Source organism: Oryx dammah, unplaced genomic scaffold (genome assembly GCF_014754425.2).
Source record: "Oryx dammah isolate SB20612 unplaced genomic scaffold, SCBI_Odam_1.1 HiC_scaffold_11150, whole genome shotgun sequence".
Taxonomy (NCBI): domain Eukaryota; kingdom Metazoa; phylum Chordata; class Mammalia; order Artiodactyla; family Bovidae; genus Oryx; species Oryx dammah.
Genome location: NW_024080543.1, coordinates 86,873 through 100,661, shown reverse-complemented (window position 1 = coordinate 100,661; position 13,789 = coordinate 86,873). Strand labels below are relative to the sequence as shown.

Genomic DNA, 13,789 nt, shown 5'->3' with positions numbered 1-13,789 from the left:
TGTCGTCCCCTTCTCCTCCTGCCCTCAATCTTTCCCAGCATCAGGGTCTTTTCCAGTGAGTCAGCTCTGCGCATCGGGTGGCCACAGTATTGGAGTTTCAGCTTCAACATCAGTCCTTCCAGTGACACCCAGGACTGATCTCCTTTAGGATGGACTGGTTGGATCTCCTTGCAGTCCAAGGGACTCTTCAAGAGTCTTCTCCAATACCACATTTGAATAGCATCAATCTTTCTGCGCTCTGCAGAGTACATCATGTGAAATGCTGGGCTGGATGGAGCACAAGCTGGTGTCAAGGTTGCCGGGAGAAATACCAATAACCTCAGATACGCAGATGACACCACCCTCATGGCAGAAAGCAAAGAAGGACTAAAGAGCCTCTTGATGAAAGTGAAAGAGAAGAGTGAAAAAGCTGGCTTAAAACTCAACATTCAGAAAACAAAGATCATGGCATCCTGTCCCATCACTTCATGGCAAATAGATTGGGAAACAGTGGAAACAGTAAGAGACTGTATTTTGGGGGCTCCAAAATCATTGCGAATTATGACTGCAGCCATGAAATTAAAAGACGCTTACTCCTTGGAAGAAAAGTTATGACCAACCTAGACAGCATATTAAAAAGCAGAGACATTACTTTACTAACAAAGGTCCATATAGTCAAAGCTGTGGTTTTTCCAGTAGTCATGTATGGATGTGAGAGCTGGACTATCAAGAAAGCCGAGTGCTGAAGAATTGATGCCTTTGAACTGTGGTGTTGGAGAAGACTCTTGAGAGTTCCTTGGACTGCAAGGAGATCCAATCAGTCCATCCTAAAGGAGATCAGTCCTGGGTGTTCATCAGAAGGACTGATGTTGAAGCTGAAACTCCAATACTTTGGCCACCTGATGCGAAGCACTGACTCTTTTGAAAAGACCCTGATGCTGGGAAAGATTGAGGGCAGGAGAAGGCGATGACAGAGGATGAGATGGTTGGATGGCATCACTGACTCAATGGACATGAGTTTGGGTAAGCTCCGGGAGTTGGTGATGGACAGGGAAACCTGGCGTGCTGCAGTCCATGGGGTTGCACAGAGTCAGACACGACTGAGTGACTGAACTGAACTGACCAGATATAGGTAGGACTAGAACTGAAGCAAATATTTTGCGGATTACAGAAAAATCAGTTATCTCTCTGTTTGGTGTCTAGGCACTTTGCCTTTTTGTTGTAACACATGCAAATGTGTGTTTATATGTGTGTGTATACTTATAAGTTGTTTTCTGGCATATAGAATTTTTAGAGTAATCTGACTAAGTAGTTAGATATTGCTTCCTAAGAGTAATGTTTAAAGAATACTTACTTTAAAATATGGATACATTTTAAAAAATAAAATAGGGAATCATTTTGTGTGCACAAAGCAAGGAATAAAATGAATCATAGAATGGTTTAAACTCGGTTAAATTGTGTTAGGCCCAGAAGATTAATACCCACACAAAATTGATTTAATCCAGCATATAGAAATCTTAAATTTATCAATTTTGTATCTTACTTATTTTGTGTAATAGACTTTTTAACATTTGATATTAGGCTATAAAATATAGAAGACTAAATTCTGTTTAAAATATGTGAAGATTGATTATGAAGTATAATAAGATAGTAGTTTTGAAAATAGTTTATCAAAATCTAGTTGTCTGGTCTCAAAATCAGTGATACAGTTTATTTTAAAAATTATTCCTGTGTGGTTTTCATTGGTCACTATTGTTTGGCTCTGAATAGTTGGCTGCTGACAACTGCATGATGTCTCCACCAGAGAGTGCTAGAGATACTTCAGTGGGGAATGTTACTGACTTAGGCTTGCCTGGACTTGTCATTGGGTTAGACCTTTTTTATTTTTAGGAAAGAATTTGATTTCTTGTTTACAAAATTCCACTTGCTGTGAAATAAATTCTGTATCTTGACAGTTGAGTATTTCTACAGATATTGTAAATGATAAATATTTAATCACTTCATTCTCGGTTCACCTAGCTGTCTTGAAATATCTTTGATTTGATTATTTTGTGACGTTATCCTTTAAAAATTAAAAGTTGTGTTTCCCTATACACAGTAGTTGTTGACTTTTCTTAACATTATTAGGTGTTTTGCTGAAAACCTTCAGTACTTAAAATGAACTAGAGAAACTAGTAATGTGTTTTATGAGCTTAAGAAATAATTGTTTATTGTGTATGCTTTTTAAAACAAACTGAATTAGCAAATAGTTTTAATATTTGCAATTCTTGCATACAGTATTATTCTCAAAGGATTATTAATTATTTTGTGCTATGCATTTAGAATAGTGTATGAGAGAAAGTCTGGTCCTTTTATTATATTCAATAAATTTCTAAGTGAGCATTTTACAGGGTGATTATCTAGCAGGAGTACTAAGCGATAATAACTTTTTTCCCTTCTTTTTTCTAGGTATCTTCACTCAAATAACATAGTTGTGGTTCCGGAAGGTAAATACACTTTCAGTTTTTACTAATAGTTAGGAGATGCTAGAGTTAAATCTGTGCTTTATAATCGTAGAACAGATTGTCTCTTTAAACCTATTTTGGTTGGAGTATTAGGGAATGTTAATTATAAAACATCATGATTAGTTTCAAAGCTTTTTTCCCCCTAATTAGTAAGTCTAGTTAACAGTTGCAGTTAAATTTAATAAGTGTAAAATATTTATAATGGTTAAGTAAATTATTATCAGATAAATTGACATTGGGTAAATAATAAAATAACTTCTAGTTTATTGAGTTAAAGTCTATTTAGTTCTAGTCTATTTAGTTGAGTTAAGCATTTTGGTTAGATAAAAAAGACTATATATCATTTTGTGAATTATTTATTCAAGTAGTTTTTTACATTGTTTTAACATTTTTATTTGTAATCTTTTTAAAGTTAACATTATATTGAGGTGGAAGTGTTACTTCATAGAATGTTGTTTGATACTATACTGCCATAAAAATGTTTTAAAAAATTAATTTGATACATGCTTTTACTATTATGTCAGCACCAGAGACAGGGATATTAAGTATTAAAATATTTAAACTTGGATAATATTTAATTGCATTAAAAGTTGGTCTTAACACTTGAGTCAAATTAATTTTGCTTTTACCCTTCTTTTCTCTTCAAAGCCATTGGGTCCCTTGTAAAACTACAACGTTTGGATCTTAGTGACAATGCCTTAGAAATCGTTTGCCCAGAAATTGGTCGTCTGAGAGCTTTACGTCATCTTCGATTAGCTAATAACCAGCTGCAATTCCTACCTCCAGGTAATCACCGTCTGTAGCACAGAAGCTTCTTGTCTGTTCCGAGGCTATTTTTATTAATATTTCTCACTGTGTGTCTAGGCAGTGGGCTTTGGGTATATCTGTGAGTTTCTGATTGTCCGCTTGTTAGAGGAGGATGGTAAGGAATGTGGATGGACTATGACTAAAAGTCTTTTCCCTGATGCAGACATAAGAAGACAGCATTTATATTTTTGAGCTGCAGTTACTACAGTTGTGCATTGCAGTCAGTGCCCCTTCAAATCACTGCCCTGGTGAATTATTTGTACCAAAAGCTACTTTAGTTTTGAATTTCACATGAGGGAATTTATATGAACGTTGCATTTTAGTGTCTGAAAAGCAGATACATGCAGTGTTTTCTCTAGTGAGGTAAATAATGTGCATTAACTTTGATTTGATGTGAATCATACTAGAATTTAGTAGCAGAATTTAAGTTTGACTTCTTGAACTAATTGTCACTTCTGCCTACTGATCATTCTATGAGATTATGATGTACATATAAACAGTACCAAAATCCTGCCTTCTCCTGAGCTACTGTTAAGTCCTTTGACTATCTTACAGGGGATATTCAGAGACCTTTCTTTATGAACCCTCACACTTAGAGATTCCTCTGTCTTATGTCATTTCCCATATTTTTAAAGCAGTGAAGTATGATTTAAGAAAATAGCTTGTGCTTCAGGTATTACATGAAAGTACTCTGCATTCAAAAATAAGCAGAAAAAAAAAATGCAGACACCACTCACACTGACTGGGAGTATTTGTACCTAGTAACTCTTGGTATTCCTGAGTCTTTTAGCATATCCAAGTGAAATATATGACTCAACCAAAATTACAAATTACTGCCTGCCTTAGAACTTCAGGGATATATGAAGCTGTTAAAAATTACTCATGTTAAATCCATGAATAAATTTATAATTTAAAGAATACTTTCACCAAAGTTTTTCAAGTACAGAAATTTCTAATTGAAACAGTAGTTGATTAATTTTTAGACTTTATGTGCCGACTTTAATATATGCATTCAATATTGTATACAAAAATGGTATTAATATAGCAGTTAACTCTGCTTAAAAAATATTTTTTAACCTCATTTAAAGTGTCTTACTTTTTATAACTCTGCTTAGTACAAAAATTTTTAATATGGTGTAGGAGTATGATCTTTGCTTTAAATTTTGTTGTATGTAATCAGACTCAATGGTGCTTCATCACGAGCTTGATTTCATCAAGTTTATGTATTCACATACTCAGGAAATTAGATTCTCTTTCAGAGATTGTATAGAAAATGTATCAGCAAAGATATACTTTAGATTTTCAGAATATTTTTATATATCAGCTTATATAAGATATAGAGTCAAAATGCATGGATATAACACTGAATATTTTAGATTTGATTGTATTTTCAAATATGAAATTCATAAAAGATATGTTATAGAATCAAAATGCATGGCTATAATACTGTGTTCATAAGCGCCTTTTTCTATACGTTTAAAGAATGTACGAGTAACACAACTCTATTGAAACATTGTTCTTTGTGTTCTATTCTTCTGTTTTTTCCTGTAATGTAGAACATTTTGTGGTAAAATGTAGCCATTTCCTTTCATTATATACTCAGAGGTTAAGGGTATACTAATAATGCCATTGACTGCTTCCTAATAACAAGCGGAGGGTATAGATTTCCTGGCTCCCTTCATGTAATTTAAAATTTATATCTCACCTGTTTCATAATAGATTTGAAGCATTTACTTCTGATTTTATCTCCCTAGCTTATTTCTGTTGCTTGTGTTGGTTTGTGCTTGTTTTGAGTAAAATGACATACAGTAGTATCTATGTATTTTGAGGAGAAACTTTTGATTAAGCTATGTATATAGTTTTTGTTTTTTTTCTGGGCCATCATAAATACAATGCTCTAGATCTTACTAATTTTTGAGGTAATTTCCGTGTTATGATTTGAATGGGAGAGGGGCTTGGTACACATCTACCAAGTATACCCAATCATTAGGGACATACTATGGAAAAGGATTTCAACTGTAGTAAAACATGTGAGGAATTGCCATATGGTGTCCATTTAATGACGGTAGCCTCCAGTTGGCATCTGTTAGCCTCTTCTGCGAGTACCTATTCCGTGCTGTTGCTATAGTCTTACATGTTATATGTATGTGAAAGACTTAATACTTTATTATGTGTGTTGTATTTGTAGCTGAAAAACCTTTGGATGTGATTTCATATTCAGTATTTAAAATTTAAAAATTTGAGAGCAGTATTTGAAACATTGACAATATCTAAATGGCTAATAGTTTTAAAATTAGGATCTAAGAATGGATTACAGGGGCTTCATGAATGCCCTCAAATTGTATGGACAGTTTGGTGTTTGTGAGTGTGTACATATTGCTTTAAAGAAGGTCCAGTGTGTTTATGAATTTCTCAAACAGGCCATGACTCATATAATTGGTTCTCTTGGATTGTTTGTCAGTACTCATTCTTTGGGAATGTCCCTTTCCCCCTGCTATTGGATTCCAGAGTACTGCCATTTTTCTGCCTTGTACGTTTGGTTTCTCTCCACAGTTCATTGATCCTGGTGTAGGTAATCCAAGCAAGACCGGTTCTCTTCCTGGGCATTTTGAAAGAGACTGTAGGGGAGAAGCAAAGAGAACAAGAGAGAACAGAGGAGGGTGAAAAAGGAAATCAGGCACTCTTTTCTCTCTGGGCTTCTACACAATGCTATGTAATCTTGTGGAATCTGGTAGTAGCCATGTGGGCAGGAAAACAAAGAGAAAAAGATGAAATAGATACCTTGAAAGAATAAGTTTTTTCTAATTTCCCAATCACTGATTCTGTTCTTAAGCCCCATGAAGTGAAGTGTTAGTTGCTCCGTTGAGTCCAACTCTTTGTGATCCCATGGTCTGTTCATGGAGTTCTCCAGGCAAGAACACCGAAGTGGGTTGCCATTCCCTTCTCCAGGAGATCTTCTGGACCCAGGGATCAAAGCCGGGTCTCCTGCGTTGCTGGCAGATTCTTTACCATCTGAACTGCCAGGGAAGCCCCGTTTAGGCCCATAAACTGTGCTTAAGCTAGCTCTAATTGGCTTCTGTGAATTGCCACCCAAAGAGCTCCATATAAAATAGGTGCCCCAAAGGCTTGATTTTTATTTTGCATAAGTAAAAATTGTATATCTTTAAAACGGACAGTGTTATATTTTGACATAAGTATATATTGTGAAATAATTACTATAGTCAAACTAATTAACGTATTTGTCACTTCTCAATGACTTCCCTGGTGGCTCAGACAGTGAAAAGCATCTGCCTACAATGCAGGAGACCTGGGTTTGATCCCTGGGTTGGGAAGATCCCCTGGAGAAGGAAATGGCAGCCCACTCCAGTATTATTGCCTGGAAAATCCCATGGACAGAGGAGCCTGGCAGGCTACAGTCCATGGGGTCGCAAAGAGTTGGGACACAACTAAGAGACTTCACTTTTTTCACGTTCACTTCACCTCTCAATTACCATTTGTGTGTGTGGTTCAAACACTTGAGATTACTCTCTTAGCAAACTCAAATACATAATACATTATTATTCAGTTGCCTTTTAAAAAACCTTTTTTTTTATGGTAAATTTTAAGCAGAATAGAATAATATGCCCTTATATATCCAATACCTAACTTTAACAATTTATCATGGATTTATCCTCTCTTATATTTTTCTTTTGTTCTTCATATTTTTATCCTCACTTTAATCTTAAAGTTTTTTAAAAATTAAAATAAAATTGACATACAGTGAATTGCTCAAGTTTATAGCCCTGAGTTTTGACAAATGTATGTACTCATGTAAGCAGCATCTTATTTGAGATACAGAACATTTCCATTACTCTAGAGGGTTCTCTTACACCATTTCTAGTCAATGTTTGCTATAGGCAAACTCTATTCTGATTTCTCTTACTATAGATTAATTTCATCTCTTGTTGAAAATAAAATAAATGGGGACATGGAATTCTCTGTTTGACTGTCACCCAAAATAAAGGTTTCCGGATGCATCCATGCTGTTGTATGTGTCAGTAGTTCATTATCTTTTTTTTTGCAGAGTAGAATACCATTGTATAAACTGCACTTTATAACGTATTTTCCTCTTAATGGACATGTCAGTTTTTTTCTCATTTTGGGCTATTATCAATAAAACTAATATGCATGCATGCATGCTAAGTTGCTTCAATCGTGTCCAAATCTGACCCTTTGCAACCCTGTGGACCATAAGTAGTCAGGCTCCTCTGTCCACGGGATTCTCCAGGCAGGAAGACTGGAGTGGGTTGCCATGCCCTCCTCCGGGGCATCTTCCCGACCCAGGGATCAAACCCACATCTCTTACATCTCCTGCATTGGCAGGTGGCTTCTTTACCACTAACACCACCTGAATCCCTATAGACATTCTTGTATAAGACTTTTTATAGATTTACATTTTCATTTCTCTTGGGTAAATATCTTTTAGGAGAAATGTGATACATAATATAGGTATATGTTTAACTTTAAGAAATTGCCCAGCAGGTTTTCTTTTTCATTAAAAAAATTATTTATTTTAATTGGAGGCTAATTACTTTACAATATTGTGGTGGTTTTTGCCATACATTGACATGAATCAGCCACGGGTGTCCATGTGTCCCTACATCCTGAGCCTCCCTCCCCATCCCATCCCTCAAGGTTGTCCCAGCACACCGGCTTTGAGTGCCCTGCTTCATGCGTCAAACTTGAACTGGTCATCTATTTCACATGTAGTAATATACATGATTCAGTGCTTTTTTCTCAAACCATCCCACACTCGCCTTCTCCCACAGAGTCCAAAAGTTTGTTCTTTACATCTGGGTCTCTTTTGCTCTCTCTCACATAAGGTTGTTGTTACCATCTTCCTAAATTCCATAAATATGCGTTAGTGTACTGTATTGGTGTTTTTCTTTCTGGCTTACTTTGTATAATAGGCTCCAGTTTCATCCACCTCATTAGAACTGATTCAAGTGTGTTCTTTTAAATAGCTGTGTAGTATTCCATTGTGTATATGTACCACAGCTTTCTTATCCATTCATCTGCTGATGGACATCTAGGTTGCTTCCATGTCCTGGCTATTATAAACAGTGCTGCGATGAACACTGGGGTACACGTGTCTCTTTCAATTCTGGTTTCCTCAGTGTGTATGCCCAGCAGTGGGATTGCTGGGTCATATGGCAGTTCTATTTCCAGTTTTTTAAGGAATCTCCACCCTGTACTCCATAGTGGCTGTACTAGTTTGCATTCCCACCAACAGTGTAAGAGGGTTCCCTTTTCTCCACACCCTCTCCAGCATTTATTGCTTGCAGACTTTTTGATGGCAGCCATTCTGACCAGTGTGAGATAGTACCTCATTGTGGTTTTAATTTGCATTTCTCTGATAATGAGTGATGTTGAGCATGTTTTCATGTGTTTGTTAAGTGGTTATATTAATATCATTTTATGCTTCTCATGGAAATAGATGAGAATTCCAGGTACTCTGAATGTTTGCTAGTATTTGGCTTTGTTTAACTATAGGAATGGAGAAGTTGTATTGAGTTGCTTTAATTTGTATTTAACTGAATTTGTCCTTCCCTCTTGACTAGGGGTATTGAGCACCTTCTGATGTATTTACAGGGTATTCCAAATCTTTCTGAATTGCAGGCGGTGTCTCCCTGCTTTACAGACCAGCGGCGCGATTAGGTTGTTGAAGAATTCTCTCTGCTTTCTAGTTCTGTCCCTTGCTTTCTGTGCCTTGAAAGCTATAGTAGCTTTGCTGCCCAGTCGCTGGCCTGTGTATGGCAGCCCTGTTCTCTAAAAGTGGGTCTTGCCTCTGCAAAGTTTCTCTTGGCTTTCCTGTTATCTTCCATTTCAGGCTTTCCTCAGCTCAAAGCCTGGGAGGTTTTGTGGAGATGATCTCAACTCTCTTCCCTTGCCCCCATTTTTGGTGAAGACTAGTGGGAAAGAGTTTGTGAGTGTGTGTGTGGTTGGGGGCGGGGGGACACAGGTGGTTCGTGCTACCTCTCCCTGTGTCTGTGGCTCCTCTGGATTATATGCTAGTGTGCCAGTCCACGCATAGCCCTTCAAAGCAGTTAGACTGCTTTCTCTTCAACCCTTGTCTGTGGCAGATTCCGTATCCTCCTATTACAGTCAAGTGTGTTAGCAACTGGGAATCTCTTCTCTTTTAAAACATGCTTATCACTTTTTGGGGTTGATTCAGGTTTCTGGGTGTTCTCAGTCTCTGGCAAATTTTAAAAGCTGTAATTATGTAGCTTTTCCAGTTTCTTTTCATGGTTAGGGTTTAAGTGACAACTCCCTTGACTTTTTGTTTTCTTATTGGAATTGAGTTCTCCTCCCTCACAGGCTGTTGCAATTTGGTTTTTGTTTCTCCCTGCCTTTCTTTCTCTACCTCCTTTTTGTCTTCTATTGCATTACTTGAGTATGTTTTAGTGTTCCATTTTATTTCCTCTACTTTAGAAGAAAAGTTTAGGTTTTTCTTTAGAATTTACAGTATGCACCCTTAACTTACTACAGCTTACTTGGGATATTGTACCACTTAATATAAATTTTAAGAACCTTCCAACAGTATACTTCCATTCACCCTCCTGCCTTTGTGTTACTGTATCATGTGTTTTGTCTCTATATATTTATGGACCCTACAGTATGTTTATTTTGCAACAATCAGTTGTCTCTAAAGGGAATCACAATTTAAAAAAAAAGATATTCTTTGTATTTACCCATTATTTACCATTTCCTGTACTCTATTCCTTCTTGTAGATCTCTTTTTTGGTATTATTTCTCTTCAGCCTAAAGTACTTTCTTTAATATTTCTTGTAGTGCAATTCTCCTGGCAATGAACTAGGATCATTTCTCTTTTTGTGAAAATGTTCTTTATTTCACCTTGGACTTTTAAGGATATTTTCTCGAGATACAGGATTCTGGGTTGACAAGATGGTTTTTTTCTAAGCACTCTTAAAGACAACCTTTCATTGTTTTCTGACTTCATTGTTTCTAATGAGAAGTCAGTTGTAATTTGTAGTTTTGTTATCCCACATGTGTGTTTTCCTATGGCTACATTAGATATTCTCTCTTTATCTTTGGTGTCAGCAGTTTACGTATGATGTGCCATGATGTAGGACTTCTTACATTTATCCTGCATAGGCTTTTCTTGACTCCCAACTTGGAAAGTTTCTGATTATTTTTCTCTATATAGTTTTCTGCCCCACATTTTTTTCTGTTTATCTGTCTTCTACTGCAGTAACTTCTTTTGTGCTCTCGAGTATTTTATTTATTAAGCCCTTCAGTCTCTCACAGCTTTTTCCTCTTTAGTACCTTGTCTTGCATGTTCTAGCTGCTTAAACTCCCAAACTGTGACCTTCAGCGCTGTGAGACTGCAGTGTTCCACTTGGGTTCCCCCTTCCTGTCTTGTGGCCAAGAAAGCCTTGTCCAGGTTGGGACACAAGGGGTATTTCCCTTATTTCAGTGATCAGAGTCCTTTGTTTCCTGTCTGTTAGTTGAAAACAGTTTTCTCATTTATTTTTGACTAGTTGTATTGCTGTGTTTTGGTTGGAAGCAAGTCTGGTGTAGTGACCTTGTCATATCTGGAAGTGAAAATCCTATTAGATGTTCTTTGATTTCTCATCTGATTGTTTACCTGTATTCTTTTATATAACTTGTAAGCCACTGAAACGTTTATATCTTGCATTCTCCCACTTCTAGTATCAAAACTATATCATTGTTTGTTGCAGAAGAATAAATTTAAACTCATTTTCTTCCAAAAGCCTAGTCTGACTTAAGTAAAACTACATGATCTGTTATGAAGGGAAGTACGACACACTTACAAATAAAGGATTTCTGGAGAAAGATTTCCATCAGTGCAGAGCTATTTGCCAAATACCTTATGACTCACTATTAGCCACAAAAGCAAATGGATATTAGAAGAGTCAGAAAAACCAGCTATCCCTTGATTGTCAAGAAAATCCTGATGCTTTTGTGATTCACTGTAAACCCTCTGTGAATCCCCATGAGAGAAGAGTATGGTAACAAACAAACCCCAATATGTAACTAAGAGTCAGAAAAGTTGTTGCTTACATCTGGCATGATAAATCAGCCTGTTTCTCTGAAATGATTTTGTCCTTAAAAAGTTGTTTTGTATACCAAAAAAGGAAAGATTTTTAGCCCAAATTGAAAACACTGAAGCAATCTATGTTATACTTAAATGGATAAAAGCATGCAAAAACAGAAATACATACTACATATAAGTAGCAGGAATTGTTCTAAAACTCAAGCTTCAAGTATGGTCAAGTTTATCATTTTTTACTTAAAATTTATTTTTCTTCTGGTTAAGCCTCTGTTGCTTTATTGGAATGAAATTTAGTACCTCTTCTTAGATTTGTCCTGTTGCCACCTAAATTATTCTGAAATCTTTATGCTCATCGCTGGCAGTCAGGAGCAGTAGATGAGCCTTCTTCCTGCAGAGGACAGGAAGCCTGGTCGTGCTACAGCCTCCGCCATTGCTTGCTGCCCCACCATTGAGACTTCACTGGTGCAGTCTGACTGATAGTAGTGCAGGCTGCTATGACTTCTCAGAGTTGCTGACCCTTCTGCGGATACAAGTCTGGTCAGAGGTGCTCCACGTTTGCATCTGTGGGTTATGGCTTCTAGGATTGATAGGGGGTCCCAGGAACACTGGGTCAGCCCTGGTTTCATTGTGCCTGTGTTCACTCTTCCTTCTTTAGTGGTCATCTCAAAGGGAGAAGAGAGCAGTTCTCGTCTTGAATCTTCAAAACACAAAGGATCTAATTGTGCCAGTTGCTCAGTCATGTCCGACTCTTTGCGACCCCATAGACTGTAGCCTACCAGGCTCCTCTGTCCATGGGATTTTCCAGGCAGCAGTATTGGAGTGGTTTGCCATTTCCTTCTCCAGGGGATCTTCCCAACCCAGGGCTCGAACCCCGGTCTCCCGCATTGTAGACAGATGCTTTACTGTCTGAGCCACCAGCGAAGTCTCTAATTGTGCCACCTGCCACCAAATAATCAAGGTTATTCACCCCTGTATTACCCTCCTTGGGTGGATGCCCTAGCAATTGAGAGTGATTCACCTTCCTAGTGAAACAACTTTTCCGTGATTCCACATCAGTACAGACAAAATAGCTAGCTAGCACTTTTCTCACTAAAAAATGTAATTGATCAATCTGGTAGAGTCCCCTCTGGTGTTACCAGGCTATGTAAGTATAGTCAGCAATATATGTAAATAGACTTTCCGTTCGGTAGGATCAGCTGCACGACCTGGGGCATTTACTGTTTCGCCTACTCAACAAAAAAGTATTTGTTGGCTCCAAATACATTCTGTGTCCTAGAGGAAGTGAGGACAGTGAAGGGATACCAACATCTAGAGCCAGGCTTCAAAGGAGCTTGTAATATTTTATTGTTGAATAGTTTAAACCGTTAACTTCCAGGGAAGAGACTAGGTAGAGAAGAGAGAAAGAAGTATTGATTGTGCTAATAATTGGTCATTATCTTGATATAGTGCCAAGTGGTTCAGGAATCTAGTTTGACAGCTAATAAGGCTAAAATCTACCCACCCTCAGTTTGCTAGATGACCAATGAATAAATGAATAAATTGTCCACCAGAGTGCTAAACTCATTCAGAACCTGTTCTGAATATGTGTATATAAGTGTCTTTTATAGACGTACAAGCTACTTTATTAGTGTGGCTCGCAGGTAGGACTTCCCTGGTGGTTCAAACGGTAAAGAATCTGCCTGCAATGTGGGAGACCTGGGTTTGGTCCCTGGGTCGGGAAGTTCCCCTGGAGAAGGGAGTGGCAACCCGCTTCAGTATTCTTGCCTGGAGAGTCCCATGGACAGAGGAGCCTGGAAGGCTCTAGTCCATGGGGTCACAAGGAGTCAAATACAACTGAGCACATGGCACACACACAGCACTTTATCCTGTATATTAATAGTTAAATGTGTATTAGTAACTTTATAATAATACAGAGATTTTCCAGTTCAGACTTTGACATAAAATTATTTAGTGTACTAGATTAGAGAAAACAGATTTATCAGAATAAATTTCTGTTGGTAATATTACATATTGTAAAATTTGGTTACAAACAGAGTTAAAACTTCTAAATTATATTTTAAAACTTTTACAAGTTTGAAAATTATGTAAAAGTCTTAGAATAAAAATGACCATTAAAATTCTTCTGAAAGAAAAAGAATTTGTTTTCTGGGCCATGTATCCTTCTCAGAACAAAAAAATACCAAAAGTACTCCTTTTAAGGTAAGGTGTGAGGGGAAGTGGTAGAAAACTTGCCAAATGTCAGAAACACAAAAGTTTATTCTGGTGATACTTTTTCAAAAGGCAAAAGGAGAAAAGTTGGTCCCTCAGAGAAAAGGGAAAAAAGAGAAAAGTTGGAAAGCCTCTCCCATCAATCATGCTATTGAATTCCTTTCCATGGGCCATTCCTTTGTGAAAAAATTTCAAAGCAGCTAATGTCGTGATA

General features: G+C 37.2%; 1 long non-coding RNA gene across 1 annotated transcript in view; it reads left to right on the top strand.

The window, feature by feature from the left end:
- Positions 1-8,665, top strand: part of LOC120860650 — a 10,405-nt gene extending 1,740 nt beyond the window's left edge. Inside the window, exons 2-4 of the long non-coding RNA XR_005720394.1 lie at positions 2,428-2,465; positions 3,132-3,269; positions 8,653-8,665. This is a non-coding gene — a long non-coding RNA (uncharacterized LOC120860650). The remainder of the gene's footprint in view (positions 1-2,427; positions 2,466-3,131; positions 3,270-8,652) is intronic.
- The last annotated feature ends 5,124 nt before the right edge of the window (positions 8,666-13,789 follow it).